General features: G+C 36.5%; 1 pseudogene; it reads left to right on the forward strand.

Annotated features, from left to right (window-relative positions):
• The first annotated feature begins 7,350 nt into the window (after positions 1–7,350).
• Positions 7,351–10,696, forward strand: LOC136061591 (cation/H(+) antiporter 18-like; annotated as a pseudogene).
• Positions 10,697–12,420: the final 1,724 nt, after the last annotated feature.

A 12,420-nucleotide genomic window follows, 5' to 3' on the forward strand; every position in this document is an offset into this window, starting at 1 on the left:
TACATTTCAAGCCATGATAAGCGCATGCATTCCAAGCCATGTCGACTCCTTGACCAATCTCAAATTCAAGATTATGCTTGAAGAGAAATGTGTTGATGTCACCATCCTCAAGAAAATTGCTCTTGGTGTAGACACTTCATTTTGCACCCGGTTAATAAAATTTAGTCCCTGGTCCCAATGATGAGCTTGACATGTCTACAAAAGGTAATTGAAGCTATTTTGATAGTGTGGAAGTAATCACAACTCAAAAGTGCTCAAATCACTTTGAAAATGATGGTGAAAAATGACATTTTCTCACTATTTTAACCATAACTTTTGATCCACAAAGAATTTTTTAGTGAGGTATGTTTCATTAGAAAGTAGACATCTTGGACTTTAATTTGAATACAAATTTTGCCTAATTTGGCCTTATATTGATTGCATTATGACCATTTGAAGACGGGTCAACCCAGTAGTTAAAATTAGGGTTTTTGGGGATGCATGCATACGCATGCACATATTTGCGTATGCAGGTCACATTCCAAAACTCCAGAACTTTAGTTTTAGGGACCCAAAACATCATTCTTTGATGTGGGCTAGCCCCTAGACCTTTGAGAACGTCCAAAGACGTCTAAAAAGCACCGAAAATTCTAGTTTAAACATATAAATACAATCTTATACCTCCAAACTGAAACCCTAGCAAGAGAGAGTTGATTTTTCACCTAAACTCTTCCAAAACTCTTTTCTAACTTTGAATTTTCTGCACATCAAGCACTAAGCACGTTTTTGGCTCTTCAAAACCTCTCTCTATTACCATTATGGCAAAAACTATTGATCTCGTTCCAATAAATGTTTTTCAATCTTTCTTTCTAAAGCTTTTTCAATAACATCTTTTTATTTTGAGTTGTGATTACCTATAGACTATTGAATCCTTTGATTTCTTTGATATCTCATTGAATCTTGTTGTGTAGGCACTAAGGAGCTAGTTAAATATCAAACAAGAAGTGTCCTATAAGCATGGTGAGTCTCTTTTCATGGCTCTTCCTTAATTTTGTTTATGTATTATTTATTCTTAGAAATATGATTTGATTTGTTTAGGTTCGATTTGTTGGGTCTCATCATGTTTTGATTAATGAGTTGAATGATTGGATATATTAATGAACATGTTTTAATGTGTTAATTGTTGCTCTTGTTTGTTGTTAGATCCAATGCATGTTTAGGAATAGTTTTTGCTTTGTTTATTTTATTTTATTTTTTTATCCTTGATATCTTTGTTGTTAGTTTAGGTTGTTTAGTTTTATATTAAAAGCATGCTAGGTTTTGTTTGATTGTTGTTTGTTGCTTGCTTTATAATTGTGTTTTTGGGCATGTATGCGTGCGTATACTTTATGTATGTGTACATATACTAGAGGCATGTGTATGCATATCCTATTTATGCATACGAATACTCGAGCTTCATATACATGCACGCATGTTCGTGCCTAGAAACCCAAATTTAGGGTTCTTACTATTTTATTTGTTTTGCTTAGTTTTAATCACATGTTTAGGTCTTGTTAAGTCTAGTTTTCATATGTTTAGCATTAGGGTTAGTAGAATAACATGTTTCACATGCTTTATTTGTTGATTGATAATTAGGGTTTATATCTTGGTTGAAACATATGAACATTCATGAGAAATTGAACATTTATTGATGCATAGGTGCTGAGGTGTTATGGTGCAGCGAGGTAAGTGATGTAAGAAACGCATAATCACATGAATATGCATTTGATTTGGTTGATGAATACAATGAACTTTCTTGGTTGATGAACATGATGAATATGCTTGATTAATTCCCTTGATTGATGATAATGTTTTGTATTGTGCTTGTTGCCCTTGGATACATTATTTTGTTAAATGAATGGTAGAGTTTTATGCTATGGATGAGTGTGGGACATATGTCATGTTTGGATGTTAGATGCATGTTAATGTGTGTGAATTTAGAATAACATATTAGAGGACCCTTTGACGGGATTAGGATTTAGAATATAATGAGTGGAGGCCGACCTACAGATTGGATGGGGTTGAGAGTCTAACACCTTTCCATTCCCATACCTAAACTCTGAACACGTACTCTAGTAAAGATCAGTCCCTCCACAAGGGTGCTATATTTATGGTTTCTAAACCTAATCTCGGTAGCGACTCTATTTTTTTCCGCCACGGTCCACTCGGCTGAAGTGACTCCTCCTGTTGCGCCCACACTTGGCACGCACCTTTAAAGAATGCTTTACTAGAGCTTACTCTAGAAATTGATGTCAAATAGCTCAAAAATCAAACACTAGTTGTTGGAAACCCATTCCAAAGACTATCGAGTGGAATCTTAGTACAATGTGGAAGCTTGGAATAAGCAGCATAAAGGATAACAAGAGAAATTGTTGTGCTAAGGATGCAACAACCTTATACCAATCTCTTTAATGTCTAGCCTATCATTGACTCAAAGTTAGAAACCAAGTAAATAAAGTACGGAGCTGCTGTTTGCAGTACATAAATCTTTGACAAAGAGGCTAACCAAAGTGTAGGAGAGAAATTATTGTTTTGGGGATGAAACAACCCTATACCAACATCTCCAATGCTTAGTGTATCATTGTCCCAAAATTAGAAGCTAAGTTAGTAAAGTATGGAGTCGCTGTTTGTGGCACAACAAATCTTTGACAAAAAGGAATCATATTCTGCCATCCATATAGCAGATGGGAGGACCCCATTTTTAGAACTTATCTTTAAGTAATATGGATAACACTAAGGGAGGAAGAAATCCCACCAACAACTCTTAGCGATGGGATACCATTAGTTTGACATAACCAAATTCACTAAAAATCGCCGCACTTCTAAGTGCACTCCAACCTCATACTCACATATCCTATAAGCCTTCAAGATGTAAGCTCCCTATAGCCTTTTATACTTGGGGCCTTGATCTCATCGGACCTATCCATCTACCCTTGAACAAGTACATTTGGGTCTTTGCCACCGGTAAATAATTCACTAAGTGGGTAGAAACAATTCCACTCAAGAAAAGTAATGAAAATGGCTATAGCCAAACTCATCAAGAAGCATAGCATTTGTCACTTTGACATCTCGCTTATAAGAGAAAACAATACTTCTTTCTCATAACAATTTTCGAAGGCAAGCCTTAAGAAGCATTAGGAAGCTAACAGACTATCATATTATTCAAGCATGGTGAGACTCCTACATGCTAAGATGTAATGCCTTCAATAAGGTAGAGAAAGCCAATACTTTCACCTAATGGCAAACCTTGCAAAGAAGCAAGAAAGCTAACAAATTACTCTTACGATAAAAGCTCTACATGCGGAGGTGAAAATACTCTCAATAAGGTAAGGAAAGTCAAATACATACTCTTTCAATGGTAAGCCCTATCAAATGGTTAGGAAGCCAATAAGACATTTTATTATGACAATACCCCTACTTGCGAGGGTTCAAATAGTTCTCAACAAGGTAGGAAAGCTAATGTGTCCTCAAAGGTAAACCTTACCAAATGATTAGGAAGCTGACAAGATGTCATATTATTCATATGTGGCAAGACCCCTACTTGTGAGAGTGCAATGCTCTCAACAAGGTCGGGAAAGCCAAAATTTTCTTATAGTTCAAGCACTATGATTCGCTACATGTGAGGACATAGCCATCCCTAAAGAAAATGGGAAAGTCCACGCAACAAATCATTACCTCATTGCCACATGGGAATTTTCTATACGTGAGGATAAAACTCCTTAAGAAAATAGAAAATTTGTGCATTCTATAAGTTGTTATATGCAAGAACGTGATTTCTTCAAAATATGATAACAATACAAGCTTCATTCAAGTTGCTATCTGTGAGAACACAATCAACCTCTATGAAATGGTGACAAACAAGTGCACCATAAGTTGCATTACGTGAAAAAACTGCCTATGTGTAGGGACTTATTGAAACTAACAAAGCTGCAACCTAACACATGTCAAGTATAAGTTGACTACCAAGTGGCGAGATATTTTACAATATATATGAGTTGCTGTTTGTGAAACCAAAATCTACTTGTCAATAAAGCACTGAACAAATGATGCACAGACAGCAAGATGTACGTTGCACCATGTTAGGACATATGTGGTTCACTTGTTAAGAACTATGTCATTCTTTTATGTAATTGGCTAATCCTTTGACAAAACGCACTCAACTTGTAATTGGGTAGTTCTAGGTGTTTTTAATATTTCAAGAAACAAGATTTCAAAATCAAGTGTTGAAGTCATCAAGTCTGTCCAAGAAACAAGCTAAAGAAGTGCTGAATCATTAAAGCTCGATACCTACTTGATAGCTGCTCGACACCTTGCTATCTGTCAAGGTTTATAAAATCAGAAATTCTGATATGATTTTCTTGGAATCCATGAATGTGTCTTTGGGCCTTCTTTTTTCTCAACCCTAGACATATAAAAGGATTGTTTTAAGGGCCGTCAAACTATACACAAGTTGCATAAGCATTGAGCAAACTCTGTTCAAGCAAATTGTGACCGGAAACAAAGTTTTGCCCTAGTTCATCTCTTCTAAAGAAGTTGCTGTGTATGTGTACCTTTGGGTTTTGTGACCAAGCATCTTCTTGATCTTCATCGTGGATGAACTGAAAAACTTTGCAACCAACAACTTTTTCTAGTTGATGATTGAAGTCGTGTACTAGGATCCGCTCATTGGTTAATCACGTACTTGGGAGTCGTGCATCAAAAGGGGAAACTGTCACTACAGAACAAGTTCAATTGGGTATTGGGGTAAGGGTTCAACTGTAGGTTGGTAAGGTACTTGAGATTCCTTTACTTGTAACCGCTTGTTGTGATAATAGTGGAGTTTTGGGAGTGGTGATCTGAAAATCACCCGGTGGGGTTTTTGCTGTTAGGTTTTCTCCATTCGTAAACAAATCACCGTGTCATTTAATTTTCGCTGCATATTTAGTTATTTGGTGATTTGTTTTTGCTACCACACGTTTACATGATAAATTGATTAATTAATAACTTGGCTAATTAATTAATTAATTTCTATCACAAGGGGTCATTCAGTTTGTGGCCTATCAAGTGGTATCAGAGCAGGCACACTCTGATTAGGTTTAATCTTTACTGTGTTGATCCATTGACCCCTATTGTCATGGCTGTAACTGGCTTGAAGAGATCTTTGTTTTCAAATACATCTTGCTTTTCTAATCACTATTTGTTTGAGTGTCTCAGAAAATATAAGTCTAAAAGGTATTTGAATTCTCTTATGATAACTATTGGAAAAGATCTCAGTTTGGCTAAGAAGAAACTAGACTGTCTCAAAATAAAAATGTGCAAAGGAGTTCGTCTGAGAAGAATGAAAGTTAAAGGCTTAGCTCATAAAAGGTAGTTGAGAGAAAGTACCATTCCCACTGATTTGTCATATAAGCACGAAGTGTGTTTCATGATGAAGTCTGCATTCAAAGTGATGGACACATGTTTGTGGTACCTTGACAGTGGTTGCTCAAGACACATGACTGGAGACCGATCTCTCTTCAAGGTTTTCAAGTCTAAGAAAGGTGGCAATGTCACTTTTGGTGATGGGAGCAAGTCACAGATTAAAGGGAAAGGAATCATATCTCTACCAAGACTGCCGGACATTGCAAATGTTCTTTATGTAGAAGGTCTAAGGGTGAACCTGTTGAGCATAAGTCAGATATGTGATCAAGACTTCACAGTACTATTCTCAAAAGGAAAGTGTCTTGTCATGGATGAGTCTGAAAAGAAGCTCATTAGTGGTGTTCGCACTTTAGACAACTATTATGGATTAGTTCCTGATGTTGATATTGTGTGTAATAGCATTCGTTTGCCTAATAAAGATCTATGGCATCAACGAATGGGACATGCTAGTTACAAGCATCTTTCTATTATATCTAAGCATAAATCAATCTTGGGGATACCCAAACTTAGTAGAATGAGCAATGTGGTGTGTGGACCATTTCAGCTTGGAAAACAGACGAAAGTTAAGTATCCAGGTACTCAAACATCAGCTACATCTAGGCCATTGGAGATTCTACATTTAGATCTTATGGGTCCAACCAGAACCGAGTCTCTTAGTGGTAAGAGATACATCATGGTTGTAGTAGATGACTTTACTAGATATACTTGGGTCATTCTACTATGATCCAAGTCTGATGCTCCTAAGTACATTGAGGCTTTGTGCACAAGACTGTAGAATGAAAAGAGCCTAAAGATTGATCGAATTTGAAGTAACCATGGTAAAGAATTCGAGAACTCATATATAGAGTCCTTTTGCACAAGATCAGGTACATCTCAAGAATTCTCTGCTCCTATTACGCCTCAGCAGAATGGTGTGGTAGAAAGAAAGAATATGGTTATTCAAGAGATGGCCAGAGCCATGTTGCATAACAAAGAAGTGGCTAGAAACTTGTAGGGAGAAGCTGTGAACACTACATGTCATACGGTTAATACGGTGTTCTTCAGACCCGGTACCAAAAAGACTCCCTATGAGTTATGGAAAGGAAGGAAACCAAATGTGAAGTATTTTAGAATCTTTGAAAATACTTGCTTCTTTCTCAAGGATAGAGAGAATGTAGAAAAGTTTGACTTTCGGAACAATGAAGGCATATTTCTGGGTTACTCTTCTACAAGCAAGGCTTATCGGGTATACAACAAAAGAACTATGAAAGTAATGGAGACAGTAAACGTTGTGATTGATGAGTCTTTAGATTCCAGTTCTAAGAAAGGCATTGAGGAACTTCCCAAAGAAATTCTTCCTCTTGAGCCTAGGGAAGTTCAAGACATTGTTGAACAAGAACCTGCATCTCCAAGTACTCCCAGTACTCCTAGTGTTGTGGAAGACTCTGTAGATATACCCACTTCACCAGATTTTGAATCTCATGAAGAGAAGGACCTTCCTCTAGGATTAAATTAAATCATCCTCCAGATGTTATTGTAGGAAACATAAATGAACTCACATTAAGGAAACGTACAGTTGATAAATGTGTTGCTAACTTTGTGTCTTATTCTTGTTATTTGTCACAGGTTGAACCCAAGAAAGTTGAGGAAGCACTACAAGATTAAAGTTGGGTTAAACCAATGCATGATGAACTACTTCAGTTTTAGAGGAATGATGTTTGAACTCTAGTACCTAAACCGGAGGGTAAGCACATCATCGGTACAAAGTGGATATTCCACAATAAGACTGATGAAGAAGGCAATGTGATTCGCAAAAAGGCTCGGCTTGTAGCTCAAGGATACTCTCAAATGGAAGGAGTGGATTACGATGAAACATTTGCCCTAGTTGCCCGTATGGAGTCCATCAGAATTCTCCTTGCACTAGCATGTCATTTGAAGTTCAAACTCTATTAGATGGATGTGAAGACTGCTTTCTTGAATGGGTTGCTTAAAAAGGATGTTTATGTGGCTCAACCAAAAGGATTCATTGATCCACACTTTCCAGATCATCTGTTGTACCTTAAGAAGGCACTTTATGGGTTGAAGCAAGCCCCTAGAGCTTAGTATGATAAACTTAAACAATATATGGTGTCACATGGGTTTACAAGAGGAAAGGCTGATCAAACACTCTTCATCAAGAAGGAAGATGGCAAGTTGATTGTTGCATAAGTCTATGTTGATGATATCATCTTTGGTTCAACTAAGGATGAACTCACTCATGGCTTCTCAAAACTCATGCAAGCCGAGTTCGAGATGAGCATGATTGGAGAGCTGACTCACTACCTTGGACTATAGATACGTCAATAGGATTCAGGTATATTTCTATCTCAATCTAAATATGCTAAGAATCTTGTGAAAAAGTTTGGTTTAGAATCTGCTAGTTCTGTTAGAATCCCTATTAGTCCAAATGTTAAACTCACTATAGACTTGTTAGGCAAGAGTGTTGATCCTTCTCTTTATAGAAGCATGATAGGTAGTCTTCTTTACCTTACTGCTAGTAGACTTGACATTAGTTACAGTGTTGGAGTGTGTCTAGATATTAGGCTAACCCTAAAGAATCACACATGACTGCTTTAAAAAGAATTATAAAGTATGTCAAAACCACTGCTGAGTTTGGTGTGTGGTATAGTAAGGACACAAATGATGTCTTAGCTGAATACTCTTATACTAATTAGACTGGCAATGTTGATGATAGAAAGAGTACTTCGAGGGGTTGTTTTTATGTGGGTAACAATTTCGTCTCATGGATAAGCAAAAAGCAGAACTTCATCTCCTTATCTACTGCAGAAGCTAAGTACATTGCTACCGGTAGCTGTTGCACTCAACTCCTCTGGATGCAAAAACTCCTTTATGATTATGGTATTTGTCAAGAGCATCTCACTATTTACTGTGACAATACCAGTGCCATCAATATCTCTAAAATCCCGGTTCAACATTCTCGAACCAAACACATAGAGATTCGACATCACTTCATTAGGGAGCTTGTTGAAGATGGTACTCTCACTCTTAAGTTTATCCATACTGATGATCAAAAGGCTGACTTGTTCACCAAACCTCTTGACAGCAAATGTTTTGAATTCCTTCGTCAAAACATTGGTGTCATCTCCAAGGATTGATCTCCTTCTCTTGTCCTTCACCCTCATGCATTTGCATCTAGTTTTATACTTTGCTTTGATAACATGTTTTTGTTTGTTCATTTTCAGTTTTGTTTATTTTTTTTTTGATATAAAAAAATAATAAAAAAAATTAAAAAAATCAGAAAATACAAAAATAATGTGTGTTTTGTGTACATTGGTACTTGTGTACCTTGGATGGCTATTGAAACAAAATTTTCTAAACTTTGTATCTTTTATAGCTTAGATGAGCATCTCTATGCACAACTAAGCAAGTAAGATTTGTGGCTCTTGTTTGTGATGAGTAAGATTAAGTTATCTCTTGAACTTAACACTCATATCACTCTTTTTGACCAGTAGGACTAGAAAATCCTAAGAGAAAGACATAAATAACCATCTCACCACTGTTGCTCGCCAATCATAATATGACACATGTATGCTTCGGCATAGCAAAAGTGCAATGTCAAAGACATCCGTATGCTTCGGCATAGCAAAAGTGCAATGTCAATGCTTAACATCTTGGGTATTTCTTTTCTCTCTCTTATATGCCCATGCATGATATGCTTAAAAAGAAAAATATGCAAAGAAAATAAAAAGCAAAAAGATCAAAAATGCTTTTAAATATGATTGCAATAGTAATGTGAGTGTTCATTCGGTTTATGGTGAGAATCAAAATCTTATGGTTCTAACAGCTTTGCTTTTTGCATTTGCAGGTATTGAATGACCAGACTTTTGCCATTATGGTTCTAATGGCCCTGTTCACCACCTTCATCACACACCTATTGTCATGGCTATATATAAGCCAGAAAAAAGGAAAAGAATGGCTGATTACAAGAATAGAACAATTGAAAGGAAGAATCCAAATACCCAACTTAGGATTTTGATTTGCTACCACAGTGCAAGAAACATTCCATCAATTATTAACCTCCTTGAGGCCTCAAGAGGATCTGAGAAGCGTGAAGGACTTTCTGTGTATGCACTGCACCTCATGGAACTCTCTGAGAGGTCCTCAGCTATAATAATGGTACATAAGGCAAGAAAAAACGGGTTGCCCTTCTGGAATAAGAGCCAGCAATCAGATGCTAACCATGTTGTTGTGGCGTTTGAGGCTTTCAGGCAATTGAGTCGTGTGTCCATCCGGTCAATGAAAGCAATCTCATCAATGCCTGGCATGCATGATGACATCTGTAACACTGCTGAGAGCAATAGAGCTGCACTCATAATTCTTCCATTCCATAAGCACCAAAGAGTGGATGGTTCACTAGAGACTACCCGAAGTGACTTTCGTTTGGTTAATCGTAAGGTTCTTGAACATGCACGGTGCTCAGTAGGGATTTTGGTTGATCGTGGGCTTGGTGGAACCACCCAAGTAGCAGCAAGTAATGTTTCTTATTTCATTATGGTCCCCTTCTTTGGGGCTGTGATGACCGTGAAGCCCTTGCTTATGGGGTTCGCATGGCTGAGCACCCTGGTATAAGACTAACGGTCATTCGTTTCATAGTGGAACCTGAAAGCATGGGAGAAATTGTCAGAGTGAATATAGAAGCCGCTAGCTCCAAATTGAGGTCATCAGATGAGGAGTTCCTTGCTGAATTCAAGCAAAATATGGCAAGGATGACTCTATCAAATATGAAGAGAAATTGGTTAGAAATGCTGCAGATACAATTGCTGTGCTCAGTGAGCTAAGCGCTGCAATCTGTTTTTGGTTGGTCGAAGGCCTGAATGTGAAGCAGCCTTAGATTTAGGCAGGAGTGATGATTGCTCAGAACTGGGGCCTGTAGGAGTTTTGCTGACTTCACCTGATTTCTCAACAACAGCATCAGTTTTGATAGTCCAACAATACAAAAGTGGAGCATCTCCAAATTTGACCCTGCAGATGGAGGATGAGTCACCTGACAAAGACTCAGAATCTAACTAACTGAACTACATAATGTAATTGAAAGCTGTCGGATGAGCGTGTTCTCACTCTTAGATAAATCATTGTCTCTCCATGTTCTATGTGAAGAAAAAAAAAAAAAAAAAAAAAAAAAAAAAAGCTACTCATCATATGGTCATTTGTTTAGAATCTCATATGTTATTCACTTAAAATGGTTGACATTTTACATCTCAACACATTGAAGAATAAAGAACAAAATGAAATTTCTTTATCCTTTATCTTGTCCTTTGTGAATGTTATGTTATGAATCAAGGCATAGTCTATTACTGTCTAGATTTTTCTCTAAACACAAGCGTAATAGTGAATGCTTTAGGGCTAAACTAAGCATCTTTTCATGAGTAGAGGGGGCTGCCATAATTCTGAGTTCAAACTAGTATAAGTTGTAAGAGTGTTACCTGACATGGACTGTAGCTGGAATTTTTATAATTTGAGGGATTCTTTATGTGTGCTTGTATTGCTTTATAGTATTATAAGGTCACTAGAATGGAAGTTAGGCTAATCTGCTGTGATATACAACCTTCTCTTTTTTATCCTTTTTTAGCTTACGTCTAATTGTATCTTTTATCAAAGATAAAGCTGTACGGGATGCAAATTAGGAGTTAAGTTTTTGATGCAAATTGTGAGTTAAGTTTTCGATGCGAATTAATTAAGGTTATTCAATCCTTCTGTTTAGAAAAGAAAAAAAAAAAGAAAAAAAGAAAAAAAAAAGAGGTTATTCAAGTCTTTTGCAAATTAAGTGTGTCATTCCCGAATACAAATCCTCTGTACCACTTTTTATGTTCTATTTTATGTTCCACCAATAAGAACTTGAGATTTCTATGATTTATGGCATTGATGCAATTGATGGCCACAATAATGTGTACAATGCCACCATCCCCCCTCTCTCGCTGCGTTGAGTACTATATTATAACAACAATCAAGTCCTAATCCCAAACAACCCCCTCTCCCCCCTCTCCTGCTTGAGTACTATATTATTCACTTAGTATCATATTTATATATTATAACAACAATCAAGTCTTAATCTCAAAATAACAATAACAATCTGATGTAAGACACTGACTAATATTCAAATTTTGTAATTATTTTATTTTAATATTTTTATTTAATTTTTGTTATTTTAAGTTTAAGTTATTTATTTCCTTGTTTTTAGGTGCTTTTAATGTTGATTAGTCTAATTAGGGTTTTATATACTTTCATAGTCGCCTTTAGGGTTCTAGTTGCCCTAGGTTTTGCTTTTTACTATTTAAACGCATTGTAGCCTCCAAAGGCAATTAAGTTTTGAGACTATTATTAATAAAATACAAACTTTTGTCGAATTCTTTCTCTAGTGGATTCCAGTTTATCACATTGTGGATTCAAGGAACCCCTCGTGGATTCAAGGTTTACTACACAGAAATTAACAGTTTAGTTTTTGTTCCATTAAGAGAGCATTGTGTGTGCTTTCTTCAAGCTTCCGCAACATCAGTTGGTATTAGAGCCTTGACTTACCCTGTTTTGATTGCTAACAAACGAGACGAAAACCACCACTATAACAACGACGAATAACTTAGCGAGTATTGTGTGACATACAACAAGCACTCACAAGTATCTATGCTAGAATGGCGCCATTGAAGAATGGAAACAATAGGGATAACTGCAGTGGAGACGTAACTCACGGGCAACCTATTGGTAAGCAAATCTCATATATACCTTATAAGAGAATTGCAAGTTTTAATGGTTATTTTTATAAAGAGATTTTCTTGATTGGTTACTTGATCTAGATGATTTATTTGATTATGAGAATATTTGTGATGAGAGAAAAGTTAAACTTGCTTTGTATAAACTTAGTGAATATGCCTTATGTTGGTGGGAATGATTACAATCTAATAGAATCCAACATGGTGAAGACAAAATTCGTTCATGCCCAAAGATGAAAAAGATGCTTGCTAACTTTTA

Source organism: Quercus suber, unplaced genomic scaffold (genome assembly GCF_002906115.3).
Source record: "Quercus suber isolate HL8 unplaced genomic scaffold, Cork oak 2.0 scaffold_332, whole genome shotgun sequence".
Lineage (NCBI taxonomy): Eukaryota > Viridiplantae > Streptophyta > Magnoliopsida > Fagales > Fagaceae > Quercus > Quercus suber.